This window comes from Amblyomma mixtum, chromosome 9, assembly GCF_055824585.1.
Source record: "Amblyomma mixtum isolate Tamu chromosome 9, ASM5582458v1, whole genome shotgun sequence".
Taxonomy (NCBI): Eukaryota; Metazoa; Arthropoda; class Arachnida; order Ixodida; family Ixodidae; genus Amblyomma; species Amblyomma mixtum.
In genome coordinates, this window is record NC_143020.1 from 53,919,190 (window position 1) to 53,930,381 (window position 11,192).

The window sequence follows — 11,192 nt, forward strand, 5'->3', positions numbered from 1 at the left end:
CTGTAAAAAAAAAATATTTTTTTTATCACCACAAGAAATGTACACTGACAACTAATCCCGCTTGCAGTCACTGTTATATATTTTTCACATGCCCTTCTATTTCACCTGCAACCTCTACAAAATGTCCGGCCTCCATGTCACACATTAGCCATTGAGTTGCTCCCTTGTTCTGAGGACTAACGCCAAAAGTTAAGCGAAGTTCATTTCGCACAATAAATACTCGAGGCTCTACTACTACTATTGTAACAGAAAAAAATTTGACGCCCATATTGCTTTGTTTTTCTGTGTTGAGCATGCCTAAAATCATGAACGCGTCGCAGCATGTCGTGTTTCTGGTGAAGACGCTCTGTGGCGACTCGAGTGCAGTGGGTATGTATTGCGTGATAAAAAAGCGCGGTTTTGTCAGCGTGTCCTCAGGATGTTTTTGCCGGTTTATGGATGAAGTAAAACTATCTTGATATAAAAAGTTACAGTCAGTTTAGAAAAGTGGCAAATGCATTGAGAAAAAACAAATTGCTTTGAGCTATCGCAATTATTGAAGTATCGCAAAAATGAATTGTGCAAAAGTTACAATCACATGAAAGAAGACGGGGCAATGTGCTTGTCCCTTCTGCACAATCCATCTTTACGCTAAAATGAACCAACTTAACCAACAAGTGATCTTATTGAAGTATATTATTCCGCTGTCCTACTTTTTAGCGGCCATTTAGCATGATGAGCACCTCATTAACGTTGGGTGCACACGGGAATTAACCCCAACCCCCGTAACAAACGCGCATTAATGACATCCTAGTCGAAATGAAGAAGAGGGCACGCAATGCGAAGGCAAGATAGATAACCAATGGTTGGTAAAGATAACGGACTGGATTCAAAGAGAAGGCAAGTGTAGCGGGGGATGGCCGAAAGTTAGGCAGGCGGTTGAGATCAAGATGTTTGCCGGTATAACGTGGCCGCGGCTGCCATAGGGGAGGGTTAATTGAAGAGATATGAGAAAGGCCTCAGTTCTGTACTGGGCGTGGTCATCTAGGCTGATGATGATTATGCCGACGGCTATCAATTCTCATTTTGTTTGCAGGCCGACAGAGTGCGACTAGCGGCAGCCTGAAGTAAGTAGTCACTATGTATGAAGCAAACTTTGCGATCAGGAGTTTATGCTCAGAAACGTTTAGAACTCAGTTGCACGGTAATGAAAATGGGAAATCACTGGAAGCTTTTGCACTTAAAGCAACCTCGAAGAAATGCTGATGAGTGCATGCAGTGGTGTATTTGATGACCTTACTAACTGCAAGTAAAATACATTTTGGGGAAGTTGGGGAAGTTTTAGCAACCTACTAATAAGACGCCACTAATTGCATGTTTTTGGGTATTTATGCATATACTATAGTACGGAGTCTCACGAAGCCCAATGTCAAGGGTGAATGATGTTACCGAAAGGACGCCCTGTCAAGAAGCAACAAGAACGCATTAAGAATGTGTATTGTTGTGCCGGTTAGGCATGTTGAGTATCCTTCAACGTAATCTCAAATTGCTGGGGTTATTTACTTTCGTCGTCACTTCATTGATGTCACTAAAGCCGCACCTTAAAACAAATTCGAACCATTGCTGACTGCATCTCCTTTGTGAGCAAAACTATGTCATAGATGTGCTTGAACTGATTGCGCGAAGACACGTGCATGCTTTTCCGCAGTCAAAAGAATCATATCACCTACAGTGGAAGTGGTGCATCTCTACTTGTCTTGATCTCAGCCTTGCGCAAAAGCAGCCACAAACTTCGCGTAACTACTTGAGCGTGTTTCCTGTGATGAGCGTCCAGCCGAACTTTGCCTTGTGCCCTTCATCTATAGAGTACCTCGCGTAGTCATCCCGTCATAACATACATATGCGCTAAACAATGTTGCACCAGTACATCTGTTCCTTGAGGGACTCGATAATGTAAACAACATGCTACTGCTCGCACACAGATCTCCCCAGAGATAGCCGAGTTTCGTTGAATGACCGAACGAGCGTGATATCGCATCATAAAGCATCCTAAACCACTGCGGAACGCGCGATGGGCGTCTGCAGTAAATCACCAATTCACGCGTGAAACGATGAAAAGGAAGATATTCGCTGAGTGAGATTGTTGGCTGCTCTTCAGCAGACATAGGAAGTGGGCAGGCACTAACCGCTATAAGTACGGCTCGGCCTCTATTATTCGTCGCTGGACATATACATTCAGCCTTTTCGCGGAGCCAACAAGGTGCGTCTAGTTATGTATAGGTGGGAACTTCCCCATAATCGGCAACGTCAAAGAATGCTGAATAATTCATCGCGACTGCTATTCAGCGGGGTGCCAATGGTCGCAGGCATAAGGCAAGAAATAAGCTCTGCGTGCACGACGGGCCTTGGCAGGTCGCTTGTCACGCACCCTAGTCTAGGCAATCAAAACAAGCAGCCGAATCGCATGCGGTGCCGCAAAACGCCGCTCAGTAGTTTCCCTACGTGGCTTCCCGAGCGGACGTAAACAACGTTGTTAATGGTCGGGTGCATCGGGAAACATTAGTCGCTTAAAGCGCGTGAAGGGAACGTACCTCAGGTGAATAAATACGACATGTTGTTTAGGCGAAAGGGTCCTGAATGATTCGAGATACAAGAGCGACTGTGTATAACTTTGTACAAACGATTGCCTGGCAGTAATCGGTTGTATGTTAGCGCACAAGAACAACATAGTGGGCTATGAGATGTTGTGCAGTGGACAGCTCGTGACTAATGACATCCGCCTGGAGTTGTTAGCGTGCATTTAGATCGCGTAATTGACTAGCAGTTTTGTACTTTGTCTCTCTCGCACAGCGGACGCTATGGCCAGCAACCGAGTTACACTGCCACTGAATCTCTGACACAGATTAGCAAGATGCAGCTAAACTCCCGTGGAGTTCAGAGGTAAGGTTTTCTAGTTGGTCAAGCCAGTGCTGTCCACGCTAGTCTGAAATCATAAAATCCTTTTTTTTTTGCTTTGCGATTACAATTTCTTACTTTTTGAAGGGATCGCATAGCAACGTCAAGCAGTAGTGAGCTTTTGGTATTTACAAAGCAAAAGAGCCGCCGCGGTGGCTCAGTGGTTAGGGTGCTCGGCTGCTGACCCAAAAGACGCGGGTTCGATCTCGGCCGCGGCGGGTAGAATTTCTGTGGAGGAGAAATTCCAGAGGCTTGTGTACTGTGCGATGTCAGTGCACGTTAAAGAACCCGAGGTGGTCGAAATTTCCAGAGCCCTTCACTACGGCGTCTCTCATCGCCTGAGTCGCTTTCGGACGTCAAACCCCATAAACCAACCAAACCAACCAACAAAGCAAAAGGCAACTCAATGAAACGAGGCCTGCCGCTTGTGGGCACTTCCGAAGTCCAGTGTTTTAAAGACCAGTGTTCCGAAGAGAAATTTCTACGCACGAGTAGATCTGTACGTGATGCCACATATCCGGGGTGATTCAAACGGACAACTGCAAAGTGGGTTGTGGCTGAAATACTTGATTTTGTAAGGCGGCATCGGATCTATGCGCAGACGTTGAAAACAGTGAAAACTCTATCGCCAACCACCTGAACATAAAATTAAAGCTGCCGTGCAATCGGCGGCGCCATTAGCGTCACCGTGAGGGCTTGAGAGATGGAAGAAAGAAGGGAAAGGACGAGTGCACGACGGGAACGACTCTATCCTGTCTCTTCGTCGAGAGGATGTGCAGGCATGAAATACATTTGCAGGAAGGCGTGTCACTGACTGGGACGGTTATTATGAAGAACAAAAATTGGCTGGCGGTTTGGTGGTGGTCGTGGTGGTGGTGGCGGAAGTATACACACGGGGTTAGCTTAGCATTGCTAAGCTAGAAATATTGTGCGAAAGCACGGTTTCCTGCAAGCGATCACCACCGCCTCGTACATCAAAGCTCGACTGAGGTGTCCACTGACCAGGGAGCCAGTTATGCGCCTCTAATTTCCTCGAAATCAACGGAGCTTAAACCTTCCATTATGAAACAACAGCGCGAATAAAGACGGATACGAAAGTAATGACGACACAACGAAATTTAGTCCCCGTCTTTATTCGCACTGTTGTTTCATAAGGAAAGGCGCGGAGCATAAGTGCCGCACAACTGCCGCCTACTCACAGCGCGACTGAGGTGTCCACTCACCCGGTGAGCCGGTTACACTTGATACACAGAGGCTTCAGACAGCAACACACCGCTTAAACCCGCGGAATGCGCCGTGAATTGCTTTCGCACTAAAAACTGCAAAAAGAGACGGGACAGAGGCAGGCGACAACAGATGGCTGTGCTAGCAAGTGATCATATATTGGAGGAACATCGTGGCTAAGATGGCTTCCTCCTGAAAACGTCGGCTTGCAGAGTGGCGTACGTTCCTTCCCTGTGGGTGCACGAAGTGTTAAGACACCGTTATGCCCTTAGGGACGCCAGGTAGCTCTTTTTCCAAAGCACATCGACTGGTCTACAGCATTAGGTTTTCAGTGGCGCTAAGCGCTGTGTTATAGATGAGCCGCGTTTGCTGGTTCTTTTGAGAACACTATATAACTAAAAGTGGTTAAAGAGTTCACGGAAACTAGAGGCTGGTCGGCCTCCTCGTCATCATTACCTGGTTCTTGGTCGCCGGGTAGCGCTCATACTTCGCGTACAAAGGCTTTATCAGCATATGACTTCTCCGGCCATCTGTGTATCAGCTACGTGTTGCTAAAAATTTTAACGCGTGTGTTCACGTCGATGTTCATGTGTTCGCAGTTGTTCTTTGGCCCATAAAGAATGCTTTAAGGAAGCAACTTCTGATGCACTCTCTAGTCAGTGCCATCGACATGGACTTAATCATTTCCACAGCAGTAAACAAAGATATCCAAACTGGAACATTGCAAGGTGGTGTGTGGATTTCTCTGAGTATGAACTGGATGATCGGGCATCTTGTATTCGTGAATGAGGCCCAAGTCATATGGCTCGATTTTGCACTCTCCATTTGGTGACGAGAACAACGTTCTCACCTCAACCAGAAAGTACAACACGTGGCGCTTTGCAAAGTTATTAATCAGGAGTTGGACTTATCTTTTTTGCTATGTAATGGTCCGAATCGTTGAAGGTCAAATTTCGGAAGTGGGGTGGCAAACATTGGTGGCTGGGTGGGATGGGCCCCATTTTGAAACGATCCGGGCCTAATTTAGAGACACCATCACATTGGCCAGTCAAATTATGCTTCGGCATCTGACTTAAGCCTATTGCTATGAAAGCGATAAGCCAGCAGGCCACTTCAATGCCATTACGCACACTGCACAGAAACTCGAGTTTTGCACTGAGTACAGCTATCGCTCCAAAACTTTCCATGCCTTTCACCAGTGCAGGCGTCTGTTTTCAAGACATTCGTTTTCAACAGCAGCATCTCATAAAACAGTGCCATTTTATCGGCAGTGTCTGGCTTTGTTTTTACTGCCTTTTTGGGCCCCCAAATTTTTTTCAGGGGAGGGCGTCACGGGTGCCAGCGCTTACCGGGAGCCCGAGCTTTTCGACTGCCGAGCCTGAGTTCACGGCGCCTCCTCGTTCAATACATTGCTGTGCCCGGCAGCGCTAAAACATTTTGACCCCTCCTTTAGCGGCAGCTGCCCACATTGTAGTGCAGTGTCTTCTGACACCTATCACATGGTGTGGGCCTGCCCCTCCAACCCCGCTATTCCCCCCATCCCCAACCCAACCCGGGAGGACTGCGAGGCGACCCTGCTCGTCTGCCACGACTTACAGGCCCAACAAGCCTTAGTCGGGCACGCCCGGGTGGCGGCAACCGCCACTGGGGTCCCATACTAGGGACCTCCACCTAGTGTTTGTAAGGATCGGTCCCTTACGGGCTGATCCAAACATACCTCCTGTTCATTCTTAATAAATGTTTTCACCACCACCACCACCTCCTCGTTCATCCTGACCGAGTTGCACCGCCACGGTTGTTTGTTGTACCTGAGACTCAGTGTTATTGGCCTAATGCATATTTTGGCGGTGTCACCACCCTCGTTCACAATAAGTGAGCATTCGTTATAACTGCGGCCATTATATGCGGGATCGACTGTATGGTGTTTTTATAGTTACGATAAGAATGTTGTTTGCATTTTCTTCTGTTCGTTTGTTTTGCAGCCAATTACTTTATTTTTTAATGTTTTGCAGTTACGTTGATAAGGCTCGTTGCATTGTAAATTGTTCATGACACCCGCATGGTCGCTGATTCGACAACAGTATGCATAATAGTATGACTACATAATACTGATTTTTACTCGTAAAAATGTTCATGGATTATGAGACGGTGAGAAGAGCAGCTTCGAATTCGCGGTTCTAAACCCTGAAAAACCTTTTCAAGGAATGCGCGGAAGCTGTTGCACATTATACTGCTTCGAGATACGAAATTGAGTACGTGGGACAGACAAGAAGATGCAGGAATGAAGGACGGAATGAACACAGAAAAAAGCGTTGCTTCAGTTTGCAGAAATTTGGGAGTTCACTGCAGAGATTGTTCCTCCAAGATTTGTGCGCCGGTATTTAGACGGTGCAAACGTGTTTGACTAGCACAGTGAGCAGTCTGTTCGTGAGTAGAAGCACAGTAGAAATGTCTAGGCTACGTGACCGGTGTGTTAGAACGTGTGCCCATTAACTTTAATTTAATACGAGCGCCTAGAGTCCTTGGACCCGGGCGGCGTTTTCAGCCATCCGGACTATTCTCAGCTGAGTCTCTGTTTGAGCTGCTCATTAGAGTCTCCCAAAGATCCTCTGTCCTAGTTTCTTTGTGTATCTCGTATGCTTTAGGACAGATCTATACAATGTGCAAGAGATCTGCCCTATCCTGACATAACCAACATCTATCTGAGAACTGTCTCGGATACCGCTGGATAAAACTAGCTGGGGTCGGATAAGCTCCGGGTGTTTTCCTGATTCTATTTAATTTCCTATCTATTTCTATTTAATTTCCTATCAGTTGGATGTTTCTGTCGTCTTGACGAGTGTCCACAATTCTTACCACTAACATAAAAAGAACTTGATCTGTTAAACGTCGTTTGACTTTCTTGGTTGTATGGAACTTCCTCTATCACATCCCATGTTTTTCTTTAACTCGTCTGTGACACGTGCTTGGACTTCGTGCAGTAGGTAAAATGAGTCCCTGTATCGTCCAATCGAACGTTGAAAGTAAGCGCTTGTGTCCTCGTCTTGTGTCCACCTCTGCGTACTGCGCTGTTAACACCAGCTATGAGACTGGTAATAGTGGATAATTTCGGATAGATTTCAACGTTTCGACGTTTGGCGCTTAATGGCGTTTTGGAAAGCACTCCTTACACGTCTCAGTCATCCATGGTAAACAAATGATGCGGTAAACAGGGAAATTACAAAGGCACACGCCGCAAGAACACCAATTTAGAACGCATTGGCACGACATCCATCCCTTTCAGCGACCGAAGAGTTGCATTATTCACAGCACCTATGCGATGAATGAAAATTAATATAAGCAAAAGACGCTCCACAAAAACAATTTGGCAGACTTATTTTTATACAAAAAAAAAGTTCAAGGAAAACAGCTTGGGGTTCCCATTTCCCCGAGTCTTTTTATGAATCTGCCCTCTACCATTCAACGCTACCATAAACTACCATCGCGTCCATACCTTCATATCTCTACATTCCCTAACTGTGGCGGGAATTATATTAAGACTCTCGAATTATCTGTTGAAAGGGCAGCACCATAATGCCAGCAAAATTGTCTCTGGTAACCAATGCCTCGGTGCTCACTGCGTGAACTTTGGCTGCAGTCGTAGTGCACCTATGACAAGGTCACCTTAAGAAGCACTTGCATCGCCATTTTGCTGCAAGTAAGGTAGTGGATTGTATTACCAACAAAACGCGCACTCATCATCATCATCACCATCAGCCTGACTACGCCCACTGCAGAAAAAAGGCCTCTCCCAAGCATCTCTAATGAACCCTGTCCTTTGCCAGCTGCGGCCACCGTGTCCACGCAAACTTCTTTATCTCATCCGCCAACCTAACTTTCTGCCACCTCCTGCTACGCTTGCCTTCGCTGAAACCTACTCCGTTACCCTTAAGGAGCAGCGGTTATCTTGTCCTTCGCATTATACATGCATGCCCTGCCCAAGCCCATTTCTTCCTCTTGATTTCGACTAGGATGTCATTAACCCGCGTTAGTTCCCTCACTCATTCAAGCTGGGTCACAGGTCTAATCGCAAAGGAGGCGAGGTTGAACATAAAACTTAAGCATGAAAATTTAAACTTTGCGTTCATGCCACCAACCCGCTTCCTGTGTGTGTCGTTTATGTGTGCGTATTTTGTTGTTAACGGAACAACCAACTCGCCCAGAGAGGAGTACGACTACAGTAGTGCAAGATGGTGAGGTTCCAAGCTTCGCAGCCAAGTGTATTTGTATTACTTCTGTAGCTCCCAGCTAAAAGAAGCTTAGTAGATTGATTTGAACTAATGATAGTAGTTGATTTGATCTGATTTGTTGTTTAGCTGTTCGGGACCGCGGTGTTACTGAGGTACAGTGGCAGTCTCATGGTGTCACCGTTTTGATGTATTCTCATTGCTTACGTTGTTCCTCTCGTGTTTATATATACAGGACAGAGGAAGACCACGTTACTGTAAAATTTGGTTGTTAGCCGATGTTGTACTGCGTTCAGAATTATTTTCTCGTCTGTCCCACTCACCACGTAAGCTGAGCTCTTTTGTTACTTGGTTGCTAATCTTGAGGTCGCGGTTTGAATCCGCGCAAAGGGAATAGTATTTGGAAGGGTGCAAAACGCAAAAATGTCTGTGTGCAGGGCGATGTCAGTCAAGGGCGTCCGCAGAACTTTTTCCAGGGGGGGGGCACCCGATGTTCGGGGATGAGGGAGGCGGTAGGTTTGTAGTTGTTTTCTACTAGGGCGTAAATAATATCCGTAATTCCAAGGGGGGGGGGGGCAACCGCTTTCCTAGCTTGCACCCCCTTCCGGATGCCCATGATGTCAGTGCACTCTAAAGAATGCCAGTGGGTCGAAATTAACCCGTAGCCCTCTGCTACAACCTCTCTTTCTCTCTTACTTCTTTCACTGCTTCATGCATTCTTTCCCTAGTGGCGCGATTGAGGTGTCCATAAAGCAGCGAGGAAGTTATTGCTGATTTTCTATCTTCATAACCACCTCCCTTCATCCTTTGCGTCTATTTGTTCGAGTTATATAGTAAAGCCGGCCGTAGCTCAGCATTATTTATTTGTTAATATTTATTTATTTATTTATTTATTTATTTATTTATTTATTTATTTATTATGCCTACTTTCCAGGTCCTTAGGCACTACAGAAAGGATTGGTGAGTACGTTACATTAGTTGAAGAACAACAACAATAAAAATTATCTTGAAGTGAATGGGATCACAAATGGAGACTATGGAGGCGGGAAGGCGGTTCCAATCAGTAACTGTTCTTGGAAAAAAGGAAGAACGCTACGATTTAGTACGGCAAGTTGGGACTTCAACTTTTTGGTTAGTGCGTCGTGAGTTTCTTTATTCGACTTCTAAATAACAATTACCGGGGCTGTAAAGATAGTATTTGCAGGATTCTTCGCTGAAACATTATCAGCCGGATTTCGACCCGTTGCTGGTTGCTTTGCGTCAACCACGTGCTTGGACCAGGCTGCCAGCGTCCACGTGTTGGGCAAGCTTGTCGCTAGTCTGCACCAGGATAACGGTGTACGTGAAGACGGAGCCAGCCATCTGAAAGCACAGGTGACAGACCATATATTGTCGACAAAGTTGCACTTGCCCATGAGTGCATCAAAATATTTTTAGCTCTTTTCGCCAGGCTTCAAGGTGCTGCAATCGGCACGAGAAACTTAATTGCACGGTGCTTGATTTTGAGCATATGCATTCGCTTCAGAAAAAATGCCGGGAATGTACTAATTAAACAGTGAACTTTGAAAGTGTCCTGGCGCTGCCGGCTACTTTATTCTACTTCAGTGTTCCGTATTGATTTCTTAGAACCTGACGGTCGGCACAGTTTGAAAGAAACTTTAATAACAAACGTACTTTTCTGAAGGTTGCAGAAAAATTGGCATAAAGTGAAAATGTGGTCCCAGAAAACTTAAAAACTTCGTCGGTACTGAAAGACGCCCCTCAGATGTGAGTTGCTTTTTTCTTTTTGTCTCCTTGTTGGTGTTTTCAACACATATGTATCTTTGTTCAGTGACATGCCTAAATACAGGGTGATGTTTTAACTAGTTTACAAGTCTTTGTTTTAAGAGCTTTTAGAAATACGTCATGTCGGTCTGTGCAGGTAGGTTGTACAGCAAGGCGTACATTATGTTCATGATAGAGCTCAATAATTACCCAAATATTTAAGTAAATCTGCCTAATCAAATTTTTTATACTAGATTTCAGGGCGCCGAGTTATTCTGCGAAATTGAATGCCGTCAACATCAAAGGTGAGCCTTGTTTTTAAATTTGCTAATTCGGCGATGCGGCTGAAAATGCTGAACGTGAGCAAAAATTGCAGGGGACACTTGAACTCCGCCTTAAAGGTATGGCACAATAGCGTTAAAGGATTTCATTTCATTTTATTACGCTCAAGCGCAAAAGCATTACAGAGGGGAGCGGTACATACATTATATAGCGAGAATAAACAGAGAACAATAAAACCTAAACCAAACGAAAAGGCAAATACAGAACAGCAAATAGAAGCACATAAATAAAGGAAAAAAAAAACCGAACCGAACTCGTTAATGCGGAATGCGTTAATTCGGATTTATACAGAATTAATTGCAGGGGACACATAAACTCCGCCTTAAGGGCACGATACGATAGTTAAAGGGTTAATGCCCGTATATATGTAGAATTGGTCATTCTCTACTAAACATTCACAGATCCCTGGAGGTCCTCATACCCCTACTGGCGCAGTGGTGCAGCGGTTAAGCGATGCGCCACTTCCCTGCCATGGTAGGTGCAGCCCCCTGTGGGAGAGGTTGCTCTTCCCTAGCAACCTGTCGTGACCACTCATTCATTTAACTGTCAGCAACCACGCTGCGTAGTTCGCTCAGAATCACCACAAGGTTAAGTGACTTAGGTGGTCCATCCGCGTCCTATGCTGCTTTTCTGGGGAGTTTTCGTGGATTTTTCTTTCACTTTCAACGACGCCGACGACGACGCAGGAGTTTCTACGACACG

At 45.6% G+C, this 11,192-nt stretch overlaps 1 pseudogene; it reads right to left on the bottom strand.

Moving 5' to 3' along the window:
* Nucleotides 1-9,644: 9,644 nt before the first annotated feature.
* LOC149329043 (uncharacterized) overlaps nucleotides 9,645-11,192 on the bottom strand; it is a 7,001-nt pseudogene continuing 5,453 nt past the window's right edge.